Source organism: Bos grunniens, chromosome 19 (assembly GCF_055505025.1).
Source record: "Bos grunniens cultivar Pamir isolate PY7600 chromosome 19, Bosgru_T2T1.0, whole genome shotgun sequence".
Classification (NCBI taxonomy): Eukaryota; Metazoa; Chordata; class Mammalia; order Artiodactyla; family Bovidae; genus Bos; species Bos grunniens.
Genome location: NC_141183.1, coordinates 27,795,674 through 27,807,735, shown reverse-complemented (window position 1 = coordinate 27,807,735; position 12,062 = coordinate 27,795,674). Strand labels below are relative to the sequence as shown.

General features: G+C 39.7%; 1 pseudogene across 1 annotated transcript; it reads right to left on the bottom strand.

Moving 5' to 3' along the window:
* Nucleotides 1-9,106: 9,106 nt before the first annotated feature.
* On the bottom strand, nucleotides 9,107-10,314 carry LOC147351880 (mitotic-spindle organizing protein 1 pseudogene; annotated as a pseudogene). The gene has a single exon (XR_015148413.1). The product of XR_015148413.1 is annotated as a mitotic-spindle organizing protein 1 pseudogene (transcript).
* Between the last annotated feature and the right edge of the window lie 1,748 nt (nucleotides 10,315-12,062).

Sequence of the window (12,062 nt, the reverse complement as noted above, 5' to 3'; positions counted from 1 at the left end):
ATCATGTCAACGCTTTAAGTCTCATTTCCAACCAGGCCACTTCCCCAGAATATATCTGGCCTTTGTAGTTTTCAAGTGATAATGTCATTCTGCAGAACCCTGAAGAAGAAAATGCAAAATCCTTCTGAGAGAAAGACATGTTGGGTGTGATTTTGAAACAGTGACTTGTAGTAAGAAGAGATGCCCATAGGAAAGGGAAGTGGGCTTGACTCCTTGCTAGTAATTCTACATCAATTAATAATGTTAGCTTACAATTATTAAACGTTTATGTGCCAAGCACTATTCTAAGCACTTTATGTGTATTGTCTCATCAAATCCTCACAATAACCTTATGAGATGGGTCCTCTTATTCTTAACCTCATTTTACAGATGAGGAAAGTGAGGTACAAAGAGTAACTTGCCCAAGAAGTCACAGCTAGTAAGTGACAGAAACACAATTCAGACCCAGCAGCTAATTCCAGACCCCTTGTACTCTCTCAGTCAGTGCTGTTTATTGCTTCATGCTTGACCAAGATTTTGAATTTTAATATTTTTACAAAGCAGCAAAGAATACATTTCTCTGAGTCTTGATTTCTGCTAATTTGATAGTGAACAACAGAATGTTATTCCCTTATACGCAACATATACATCAGAACAGGATATCAGCCCAGGATACTTCCTCCTTTCAGACCATAGGTCTTGTATCTAACATATGATATTATGTGGCTTTTGATCTAGGAATTTGAAAAACGGGAGGTCGAATGGGTCACTGAGCTAACAGTCCAGAGCTCTAGATACTAATTCCAATATAGCCATGACTTTGCCTAATTCCTCAATTGTAAAATGAGGGAATTGGATTCCATTCTACTCTAAGGGACATCCTGTGTTAAAATCTCATGTCCAAAGGAATGATTTTCTCACCAGGAATTTCCAGCACTGTGGCAGAAGGAAAGACTCTCTGGTGCCCCTTGAGTCATAGATACTAAATTGAAGTGAACAAATGAGCATCTGTTGACTGTTTCTGACGTGTAAACCTGTCAACTGGAAATAGTTACTATGCTTAGGTTTTCAAATGGCTCTGTTGCCTCTACTAAAAATAAGCCACTGGTATTAGGGCTGAGTCATCTTCATACATGAATATGTGGAAGAAAAAAGTGACAAAGGTTATAAAGGAACTCTGGGTTATTTCCCTTCCAGCCAGACACCACACCTTGTTCCCAACCAGCCCCACTTTTTCTGTTTTATTTCAGATAAGCTGTATACTTTAAATAGAGAACATATTCAACAGTATGCTGTATTTTAGTTTGTTCATATCCTGTTCACTGCTTGTAGATTAGGCTTTTCCTTTAGAGTTGGGTTATGTACTTTTCTGAGGAGTAGAGGTTGATGTTAACAGCATTTGCAACTATGCTTTACTGTATACAAAGTGATTATACATACATAGTTTCTCTTGAATAGTCAGCCACCCCCTGGTGATGTGGCAACTTGAGGATAGGTATCAAGCATCCTCTCCAGGTAGTAAAATCTTATGGGACAGGACACAATCTGGGCAAAATGGTGAAGGAATTTTGCCTTGTTTTAAGGCAGTCTTTCTCTTTAGGCTTTGGGGATTATCTCTCACCTTCTAGGATCTCCATTCCCTCTGTGCCTGTGGCTGGGGCCCTTACTCTGCTTTCTACTCAAAGCTGCGCTCTGTTAGCCTTATATTCCTAGCTGTAAAATGGGAAGAAAGTTGGAGGAGTAAAACACTGAAGTTTTTTCTTAATCTAACTTCTTTTTCCAAGTGTGCCTTTCTAAGAAGCAATAAAAAAACTCCAAAATTATATCAGGCTTCTTTCTCTTACCCAATGAAATTCCCATTCCCTCAGGGTTGCTGATTTCCACTAGCTATTTGGTAGAAAACTGTTGACTAAGCGAAATATAAAGGGTGAATATTGAATCACGAGTTTCCTAGGAGTATTGTCCACAAAGAAGACTTAACTACATTCATAAATTAATGACTTCGAATGATTTGTCCAGCTACTGATGCCCAGCAGTGCCCTGCGGAACGCCTGGGCATGGAGGTCTTTTGCCCCCCATTTCTTTTAGGTGAGACTCCAGCCTCCACAACCTGCGTTCCAAAGGGCAGAACAGTTACTAATCAAAGGAGGAGCAGCCAGGATACCACGTGAAGCAAGATTAAAGGTGCCGGAGAGGCTCATCCAGACTAGGAGACTGGACCATCTAAGACCCTGCACACATCCTAATCTTGTCAACAACACTACCCTTTTGAAACTTGGCAGAAGAAAAAAGAATACAAGACTGTTACTGCCTTGATTCTTATCAGATAGTCCTGACTGACTATATAGCCTCTTGCTACTCACCAGGGAGAGGGGCACAGTTCCTGAGGTGCTAACCTACTGCGTTTCCCCTTTGTCTGGCAAAGTAATAAAGCCACTCTTTCCTTCTCCCCCAAAACTCTTATCTCTGTATTTCTGTTTGGCATTGGTGCACAGACAGCCAATTTTGGCAACACTGCCCTCTTTCTTTGAGATCCAGTCCAGAAGCACCTAAAACTAAAAATATTCAAAATGGACTTACTATTTTATTTTAAAAAGCTACTTTGTTGGTAGCTACTCACCTGAGTCTGCCTTCTCTCCCCTGGACAGTATACTATTGAAACAGGAGGGAAGGGGTCAGGGCACAACATTTGAAAGTCTGGGGACACAACATAAACTGACTAGAACCAAATAAGTCCAAGATGGCAGATGAGTCAGCTTCCACTAGACCCTGATTCTCAGTATATACTCATTATATACTGAGTTACTGAGTGCTCAGTAACACATCAGGAAACTAAATAACACACCCACCGGTGCCGTGACAGTTCTGAGATCGACCATAAAGACCAAAAAGTGTGTAGTGGCCCAATTCCTGGGAATCTCTACCCCTTCTCCAAAATAGTTGGAATAATCCTCCCAGTCATTAACCTATCAAATTGCTAATGCTAATGCTAAGTCGCTTCAGTCGTGTCTGACTCTGTGCAACCCCAAAGACGGCAGCCCACCAGGCTCCCCCGTCCCTGGGATTCTCCAGGCAAAAACACTAGAGTGGGTTGCCATTTCCTTCTCCAATGCATGAAAGAGAAAAGTGAAAGTGAAGTCGCTCAGTCGTGTCCAACTCCTAGCGACCCCATGGACTACAGCCTACCAGGCGCCTCTGTCCATGGATTTTCCAGGCAAGAGTACTGGAGTGGGGTGCCATTGCCTTCTCCGACCTATCAAATTACCCACCCCATAAAAACTAACCATGCTATATTTCGGGGCCACTCTTGCCTTCTCCAATGGCCCACACTTTGTGGAGTGTTTTTCTCTCAATAAATCCACTTCTTACCTATTATTTTGTCTCTCACTGAATTCTTTCTGTGCCGAGACATAAAGACTCTAAGTCTCAGTAAGTCCAGACAGCACAAGTGTGACCTCAGTTAAAGACTGTGGCTTTGGGCTGGGTTTCAGTCCTGGCCTCATAGGTTCGGGTCCCAGTCTGAGGTACACAGTTTCACTATGTCTTAATAAATCCTTGCCTTGCTTTCTTGAGGGGGAAAAACAAAGCAAAACAAAACTACTTTCCTTCCTGAATTAACTCTTTTTTTGGCTGCACAAGGTGGCTTGTGGGATATTGATTCCTGTCCAGAGACGGAGCTGGGGCCCCTGGCAGTAAAGGCTCCGTGCCCTAACCACTGGACCACCAGGGAATTCCCCTGAATTAACTCTCTTGATTGGTGGTGCTATCATTTACCCATGTGTCCAAACCAGAAACCTGTGGGTCTCTTACTGTTATCCTCTAAAACTACCAAGTTCTGTCCATTGGATTTCTCAAATATTTTTCACATCCATAACATTGTCATTACCTTAACATAAAGGATGGGGAGGCAGGTAGGGAGATTAGGCAGATACAAATGGAATGCAAAAAGCAAGATCTAAGTAAGACTGAAACCATTCACTTCAGTTTGGGACTTGAACCCTTGTGGCTGGGACTTGAACTTGGCCAAAACCCTGCTTGGGATTTGAACTCACAAGGCTGGGACTCGAAACTAGCCAAAATCACCAGTCTTCCAACTGAGATCAGACTCTTGTTTTCAGGACTTAATGAAGCTCAGGTTCTTGATGTCTCATAATAGAAAGAATTCAGTGAGAGACAAAGTGATAGGTAAGAAGTGGATTTATTTAGAGAGAAACACACTCCACAGACAAAGTGTGGGCCATCACAAACGGTTGAGTGCATCCTCAAAATGTGGTGTGGTTAGCTTTTATGGGCTGGGTAATTTCATAAGCTAATGAGTGGGAGGGTTATTCCAACTATTTGGGGCAATGGGCAGAGATTTCCATGAATTGGGCTACTGCCCACTTTTTGGTCTTTGATGGTTAGCCTTGGAACTGTCATGGTTCCTCTGGGTGTGTCATTTAGCTTGCTGATGTGTTACAATGAGCATAGACTGAATATTAAGGTCTAGTTGAAATTGATTTGTCTGCCATCTTGGACCTACTTGATTCTAGTCCGTTTATGTTTTGTCCTCGGGCTATGTCATTCTTTCCAAGTTGTGCCCTGCTCCCTTCCCTCTGTTTCATACACCAAGTACATGCAGCAAGACATTTGTCTGGCAAGCCAGACAAACTTCTTGACTCCGAACAATAGCACTTTACCTCCACCACCACTTTTTAACATATTAGTAGCCTAGCCTGCAGGGCTCCCAAAATGTAGAGAGAGTACCTCTGCTCACTATTAAGATTTAACTTGAAGTTGAAATGGAGAAAGAATATATGGGAAAAGGCCTTACTTTTCACACTGAAAAATTCGTAGGATGGAGGCATTGAGCACAGGAATAAAGAGAATAAAACTATCAGATATGCATCAACATTTTTGGAAGTCCAAGCTTTGTCCCAGGGAGTAGACGTGTAGAATAAATGAAAATAACATTCAGGGCTCTATCCTTCTCTTATCTGGGGCTCAGGATGATGCCACCTTGAAGACCACACCATATCAAGCTAGCAACAAGTACATCAAGTTGTCTACGTTGTAGATTTGGGTAGTGGGAAGCTTAGTGGTTTAGCTTTCTTAGCCTGGGAACTTGGGGTGGGGCTGGGCAGTAGAGCAGGTAGCTCTGAGGTAAGCACCACAGGGAAGACTACCATCACTGCCAGACCTCAGAGACATCTCAGCAACATCAGAGTCAAAGAAGCTCGAGTTACATAGGGAGTGATATCAAAAGAATGGACTCTGAGTTCTCGTAGCTCAAAACTCAACTTTTTTGGCTGCATCACACTGCATGCGGGATCTTAGTGCGTCAACCAGGCATGGAACCTACACTGCCTGCAGTGGAAGGGCAGAGTCTTAACCACTGGACCACCAGGAAGTCCCTCAAAACTTCAACGTTGAAGGCCAGCTGGATATCTAGAGACTAGGCAAGTGAGTAACAGTGCTTAGAGACTGGAAGACAATGAATGATGTTCACTTCATGGGTCCAAAGACCCCATTCACCTTTATCTACCTTTATCAAGTGGCCAAAGAAAGAGTTCTCTCCCATAATCTAAATACTCTAAAGGGGAAGACCAAGAAAGGGAGAGGTTAGCTGAAAAGACTCATCATTTTTATCGGAGAGACTGCACATGACCTAAAGGAACTGTTTCAATAATCCATTTAGACTGAGCTTTCCTTTGAACTTGGTCTGTTCTACCAGTGAGATTTCAGGAAGTAGGCCAGATCAGGTTTAGACAAAACAAATAAATCATTTTTCTCTGCTTATCTGAATCTGTGAGTTAACCCCCAATCCAAACCTCTGCTGAGATTACCTTCCCCTTGGCAAAATCCTCCAGGAGGCCTTCACCGAAATAACCTCCAAACAGAGGTTAACTATTCTTTTCTCTTTATCATCGCACTTTATACATATTTAGATTGTTGCACTTGCATAGGATTTAACGCTTCTAATGCTTCTGAGGCCTGCCTCCTTCACTAGTTGCTTGTCTTGGGGGAAAATATGCCTGATTCATCCTGATCTTGGCCTAGCACCTTCAACTTGGGCTTCATACAGGACTAGTATCTAACAAGCAACAAATCTGGTTAAATTGCCGAGTTCTTAAAGATGGTGAATTATAGGTATGATGTTTTGGCTCATTGAGACCTTCTCCCAAAATATATACATGAACAAACTGGTATTCAGAAAAATTAGATGGTCTTCTTCTCATCTCCATTCCTTTCCAAGCATGACTGTTAAGTTAAAAAATGTGTCAAAATTCATTTCTAATCTAGAATGGACTAACAGTGTTATCCCAGTGAAATCTCTTTTAACTCGTTTGGAAATGGGCTCTGTTTCTCTGATGTTTCCTAAAATTCTAATGTATACCTTTCTTATCTGTTTACTTAGGAGAATCAAGTGAGGGAGTGGGGGAGGGAGAAATTCAAGTTTCTGGCTTGTGAGTCTCACTGGATGCTTACTTGCTCCAGACAAAGCAAGTTCCCTTGCACGCGACTCTTCTCCTACATGGACAATGATTTCCTGTATTACCTTACAGATTGTTGAATATTAACCATGTGATATCTTGAAAGTGGGATTTGTTGAGTGGCTTTACATTTCTTTGTGCTTTTCTGTATTTAGCAAATTTTCTATAGTGAGTATATATTTTGTCTGTAATTGGGGGAAAAAACCCAACTAACCCACTGTTTTGAAAACATGTCTTTTATTCCTATAGTGAACTTCAGCTATAAAAAGTATACTGAGAGGTGGGCAATGGGCCTCCTCTTCCACCAACCCAAGTCAGAAGGAGGTGGAGAGAAAATAGACCTAAATACAAATATGACTAACATAACTTGGTCCCATTTAAAACAGTCTCATATAATGGGATTCTTGCTTCAGCCATATGTTCAGCCTTCTCATTTTAGAGGGAATTTCTGGCAGTCCAATGTTCTAGGTGGGGAGTGAGGGATAGAGGAGGGTACTACAAGGGAATAGGCCTTCTTGCAACTTCAACCTGGATAGATTTAGCCATCTAATCCTGACACCTTAAAAGCCTATCAGGGGATTTTCCTGGTGGTCCAGAGGTTAAGACTGTACTCCCAAAGCAGGGGGCCTGGGTTCCATCTCTGATCAGGGAGCTAGATCCCAGTGCAGCCAAATAAAATAATAATAATAATAATAATAAATAAATAAAAGGCTTTCAAAGGGAAAACTGAGGCCTCAGAAAAATTCTCTGGCACTTTTCAACAGCCTGAATTCCACAGTTGGACTGCCTCACTGAGCACGTTCTAGTTTATAAGGGGTGATAAATCATGTATCATTTCACACTACCATAGGTAGAGGGTCTTGTGCGCTAGGAGCCCTCTTTTCTTTTCCTCTTTCAGGGACCCACTCTCCCCATGTGGGAAAATGTAGTTTGTGAAACCAGAGAAATTGATTCACATAGAAATAACTGTAAAAGTTCCTGAAGGCCAGACAAACAACAAGACTAGCAATTTCAGTCTTCCAGTGATTACAGTAATTAAGCTTCGGAAGAAACTCCTCCCTTCCTTCCCCAGTCAACCCCGCGCCCTCTCTGCTGCTCCCACTACTGTCCTCACTATTTGTGCAAGGCCAAAGAATTCCAAAAATGGAATTTCCTTCCTTTTAGGAACCAAAAGTAAACATTTGCTCTAAATCCACAACATAACCCGTCTTCCTGAATGACTAGTGGTTTTTAACAATAATCTTAGCCTGTGGCGTTAGAGGTGGGAGCTGGGAATTTTTCCAGGTAGTTGAGTATAGAAAATAGTATTATCACTTACAAAATTAGGAGTTGACTAAAGGGACTCAGTCTCAAGGCCCTCTCTCCTGTCTTTCATTCCCACCTACAAACCAGAATCATAGGACTTAACTGCAAGAAATCTTTCTAGTTTCTGTAATACACCTCTTCATCATACAGATGAAGAAGTTGAGGCTCACAGTTCTTAACCGTCCTTATCACAGCCACTGGCACCCAGTAGGCACTCCGTGACTATTAGCTTTGTGTGTGTGTGTTTAAGTGTTTATTTACATGACTGCACCAGGGATCTTTCACTGTGGTGTGCTGACTCTCTAGTTGTGGCAAGCGGGCTCAGTAGCTACAGCAGGTGGTCTTACTTTCTGTATAGAGCGTGGAATCTTAGTTCCCTCAACGGGGATTGAACTCTGCATCCCCTGCACTTCCAGGTGGATTCCTTTTTTTTTTTTAATCACCAAAATGGTTTTATTTCGGACACTGACAACATGTGCAACAATGCAACTATATCATTACTTTGTTTGGTTTCCTTAAGTATTACTTAAGTATGCATTGAAAATACACGTTTACATTTAAGAAATGTAACACATTAAAGTCCTCTGTAAACAGAAGTCCTTCTCAATATATTTTCCTGCTTTGTTTCATACATAAATAACATAATCTACAAAGTTGTAAATAAAACTATTAACTCCTATGACCTAAAAGTATATACAAATTTTGGAGCTTGACAAGAGTGTTTTCTTTCTGATTTTATATAAGTAACAACATGCAGTATTTGCAATGTTTTTGATTCATATAGATGACTTATAATCAAAACCTTTATTGTCTCCCAAACTTTTCTCCCTATAACAAACGTTCAGTGTACTTGGTAAAGATGCCACCATTCAAAAGTCAATGTGGTCAAAAGACTAGATTTTTAAAATAGAACAGAAGGTTGCCATTAAATATTATTAAGCCTTATTAAAATCACTTTAATTTATTTGAAGAACAAAATATGCTACCAAAGAGTATATGCTTGTACTATCATTTAACTGGAAAGCTAACACAATCTTAAAAAATCAGATTCAATTTGTAGTAGTCTTGGGAAAAAATAGTTCATGGAGATTCTGTTAGAGGAACAGAAACCATATTATCCTAAGTTTTCTAAATTTTATTTTGAACCATCATTTCAATTAGTTAAAACTTACGGGGTAAAAATGACACACAAAAATGATCTAAGAAAGGCATATTCAGAATTCCTGATGCAGAAAATATGATTATTTTTTGTTTAATGACTGGAAATCTTTATTCCTTCAGAAAATAGTAACATTATTTATTGAATGTCACCACCTGTTTGGTGATTTACTAGATAACCACTCAAGGTATTTTATTAAGCACTCAAATTATTTTTATTTAACAAAAGTAAAAAGACTTTTCACGTTGGAATTGTTTCATTATGAATTAAAAACTTAGAGAAACATTCTCAATTAATATCTTCCCTAAATTTAAATGAATCAAATGACAAATAATACCAAGCTAAGCACTGTCATTACCTTTAAAAATCTAAGTTTTCTAAAAGTTTTGCTTTTTAATCAATATTAATATGATCTGGGTCACACTATTAACTGCCACTCAAACTGTATGTTAAAAAAAAAGAAATATTCTTTGTTAAGAGCAGATTAACAACATGTTTTCCATGTTCTTAAAAAAACAAGATTCTGATATGCATAATGAATCTAAATCAAAAATCCACACATGGTGGTGGAAATTGTCAACTTTCAGCCTAATACAACATAAATCCACAGTAATTTTGCATAAACAATTCAAAATTTAAGTTTATAATGGAAATGTCAACAAGTCTTAACCACAACATTAACTGCTGATGGGTTCCACTATAGTTCACCCAGGCACAGCAGATGTGCACATCTGATGGACAGACTGCTTAGAAAATTAAAGCTATCAGAGCTATAAATTAGGAATACATAAATATGAACACAGCAATGCCAAAGCATTAGAGTGGTTAAAGAAAAAAAAAAATGTGATGTAAACACAACTGATAGTTTTCTCTGTAAGCCACTTTCCACTGATTTAGAAAGCCATGGCTTTATAATTCTTTTAAAAAGGACAATGTTTCCACATTGCTACATGCAGTGATTTCATTGTTATGTTCTTGACTACAATGCAATCTTCAATCTTCCTACACAGCTTGACATAGCCCATCAAGATTTCTTCAGAAAGTCAGCTTGTCATATTTTCAGCAGCCTTTAAGGCTTCTGTGGCCTTGTGAAGTTCCTTAATAACTGATGATAAAGCTTCTGAGTTAATTCCTTGTTCACAAAGCCGCACACATATAGACAGAGTTTCCATATCTAATTTAGTATTCAAAATTCTTGAAATCTCAAGTAGGACGCATTCAGATTCGCTGCTGCTGCTGTCACCGACCCAGCAGCACCACTGCTAGTCATGGCGAGGGCCGAGGGAGGCCGGCAAAGGGCCTGACCCCGAACTTCCAGCTGGATTCTTAACCACTAACTTTTTGTTTCTGGCCTAAGTTCTTCAAAATGACCAGTCCATACTAAAAGTATAAGATTCCCAATTTAAAAACTGTTTTCTTTCCACTTTGTCACACTAAATTATGTAATTCTATTGGGTTAGAATAAAGTTATTATAGCCATAAATTTCATTTAGTTTTAACAGCTTTATTGAAATACAATTCACACACTATATAATTAAACTGGTCTTCCCTGGTGGTTCATTGGTAAAGAATATGCCTGAAATGCAGGAGCCGCAGGACACGCTGGTTTGATTGCTGGGTCTGGAAGATCCCCTGGAGGAGAGCATGGCAACCCACTCCAATATTGTTGCCTGGAGAATCCCATGGAAGAGGAGCCTGATGGGCTACAGTCCATGGGGTTGCAAAAAGTCAGACACAACTGAAGCGAATTAGCACCCATGCACATAAATAATTAAACCATTTACAGTGTACAATTCAATGACTTTTAGTATATTCAGAGTATTAGTATACTGTCTATATTAGTATAGAAAGTGAAAAAAAAAGTGAAAGTTGCTCAGTCATGTCCGACTCTGCGACCCTATGGACTATACAGTCCATGGAATTCTCCAGGCCAGAATACTGGAGTGGGTAGCCTTTCCCTTCTCCAGGGGATCTTCCCAACCCAGGGATCAAACCCAGGTCTCCTGCATTGCAGGCGGATTCTTTACCAGCTGAGTCATAATATATATAATTAGTATCATAATATATTATATTAGTATATTATCTATCACCATAATCAATTTTAGAACATTTTCATTAGGTCCAAAAGAAACCCATGCCCTTTAGCATTCACTCTTATTTTCCCTTGTTCCACCAGCCAGCCTGAGGCAACCACTGATCTTTCATGTGGTCCTTTGTGACTGGCTTCTCTTACTTAGAATATTTTCAAGGTTTAATATTTCCATGTTGTAATACGTACTTCATTTCTTTTTGTTGTTGAATAATAAATATTTCATTATATGCTTAAATAATATTTTAATTCAAGAACTGATGGATATTTGGCAGAATGTTGTTTTAAACAAATGTGATCACTGAGCTAGCAGAAGCTTAAAATTAGTACATGTGTATGTGCTAAATGGCTTCAGTCCTGTCCAACTCTCCACAACATTATAGGCTGTAGCCTGCCAGGCTTCTCTGTCCATGGGATTCTCCAAGCAAGAATACTGGAGTGGGTTGCCATTTCCTTCTCCAGGGGATCTTCCTGACTCAGGGATTGAACCTGTGTCTCTTATGTTTCCTGCATTGTCAGGTGGGTTCTTTACCACTAGTGCCATCTGGGAAGCAATATATAAATATGTATCTCGTATATTTCTATGTTGAATTTATACTTAAGCACACTTACTATTAAGACTTTATTATAATCTTAGACCAGAATATCAATTTTTTCCCTCTAAATTTTCTGATGTGTATGATAGTAGTGTGGAAAGACAAAGTAAAGTCTTGCCCTAAGTTTTTCTGCTCTTTGGACTTCTAGGAAAACAGAGGCATACATATAGGTATACATATATATATATATATAGAGAGAGAGAGAGAGAGAGAGAGAGGCATAAATATAGGTGCCCAAGTAAGAGTTCTTAGGAGAGAAAAAGAAAAGAAAAAACAGATCCAGAGCAACATTAGTTCCTGGTTTTTAAATGCGAGCTTTAGAAAAGAAAGGGCCTTTGGGGCACATATCCAACTAGCTGATCGGCAATTCTAAGACCTACACATAGACACAAACAATAAGGGGTGACTGCTTGGTGAGGGTGCGAAAGGGGGACAGTACAGGCCACAAATTCAATCACGTG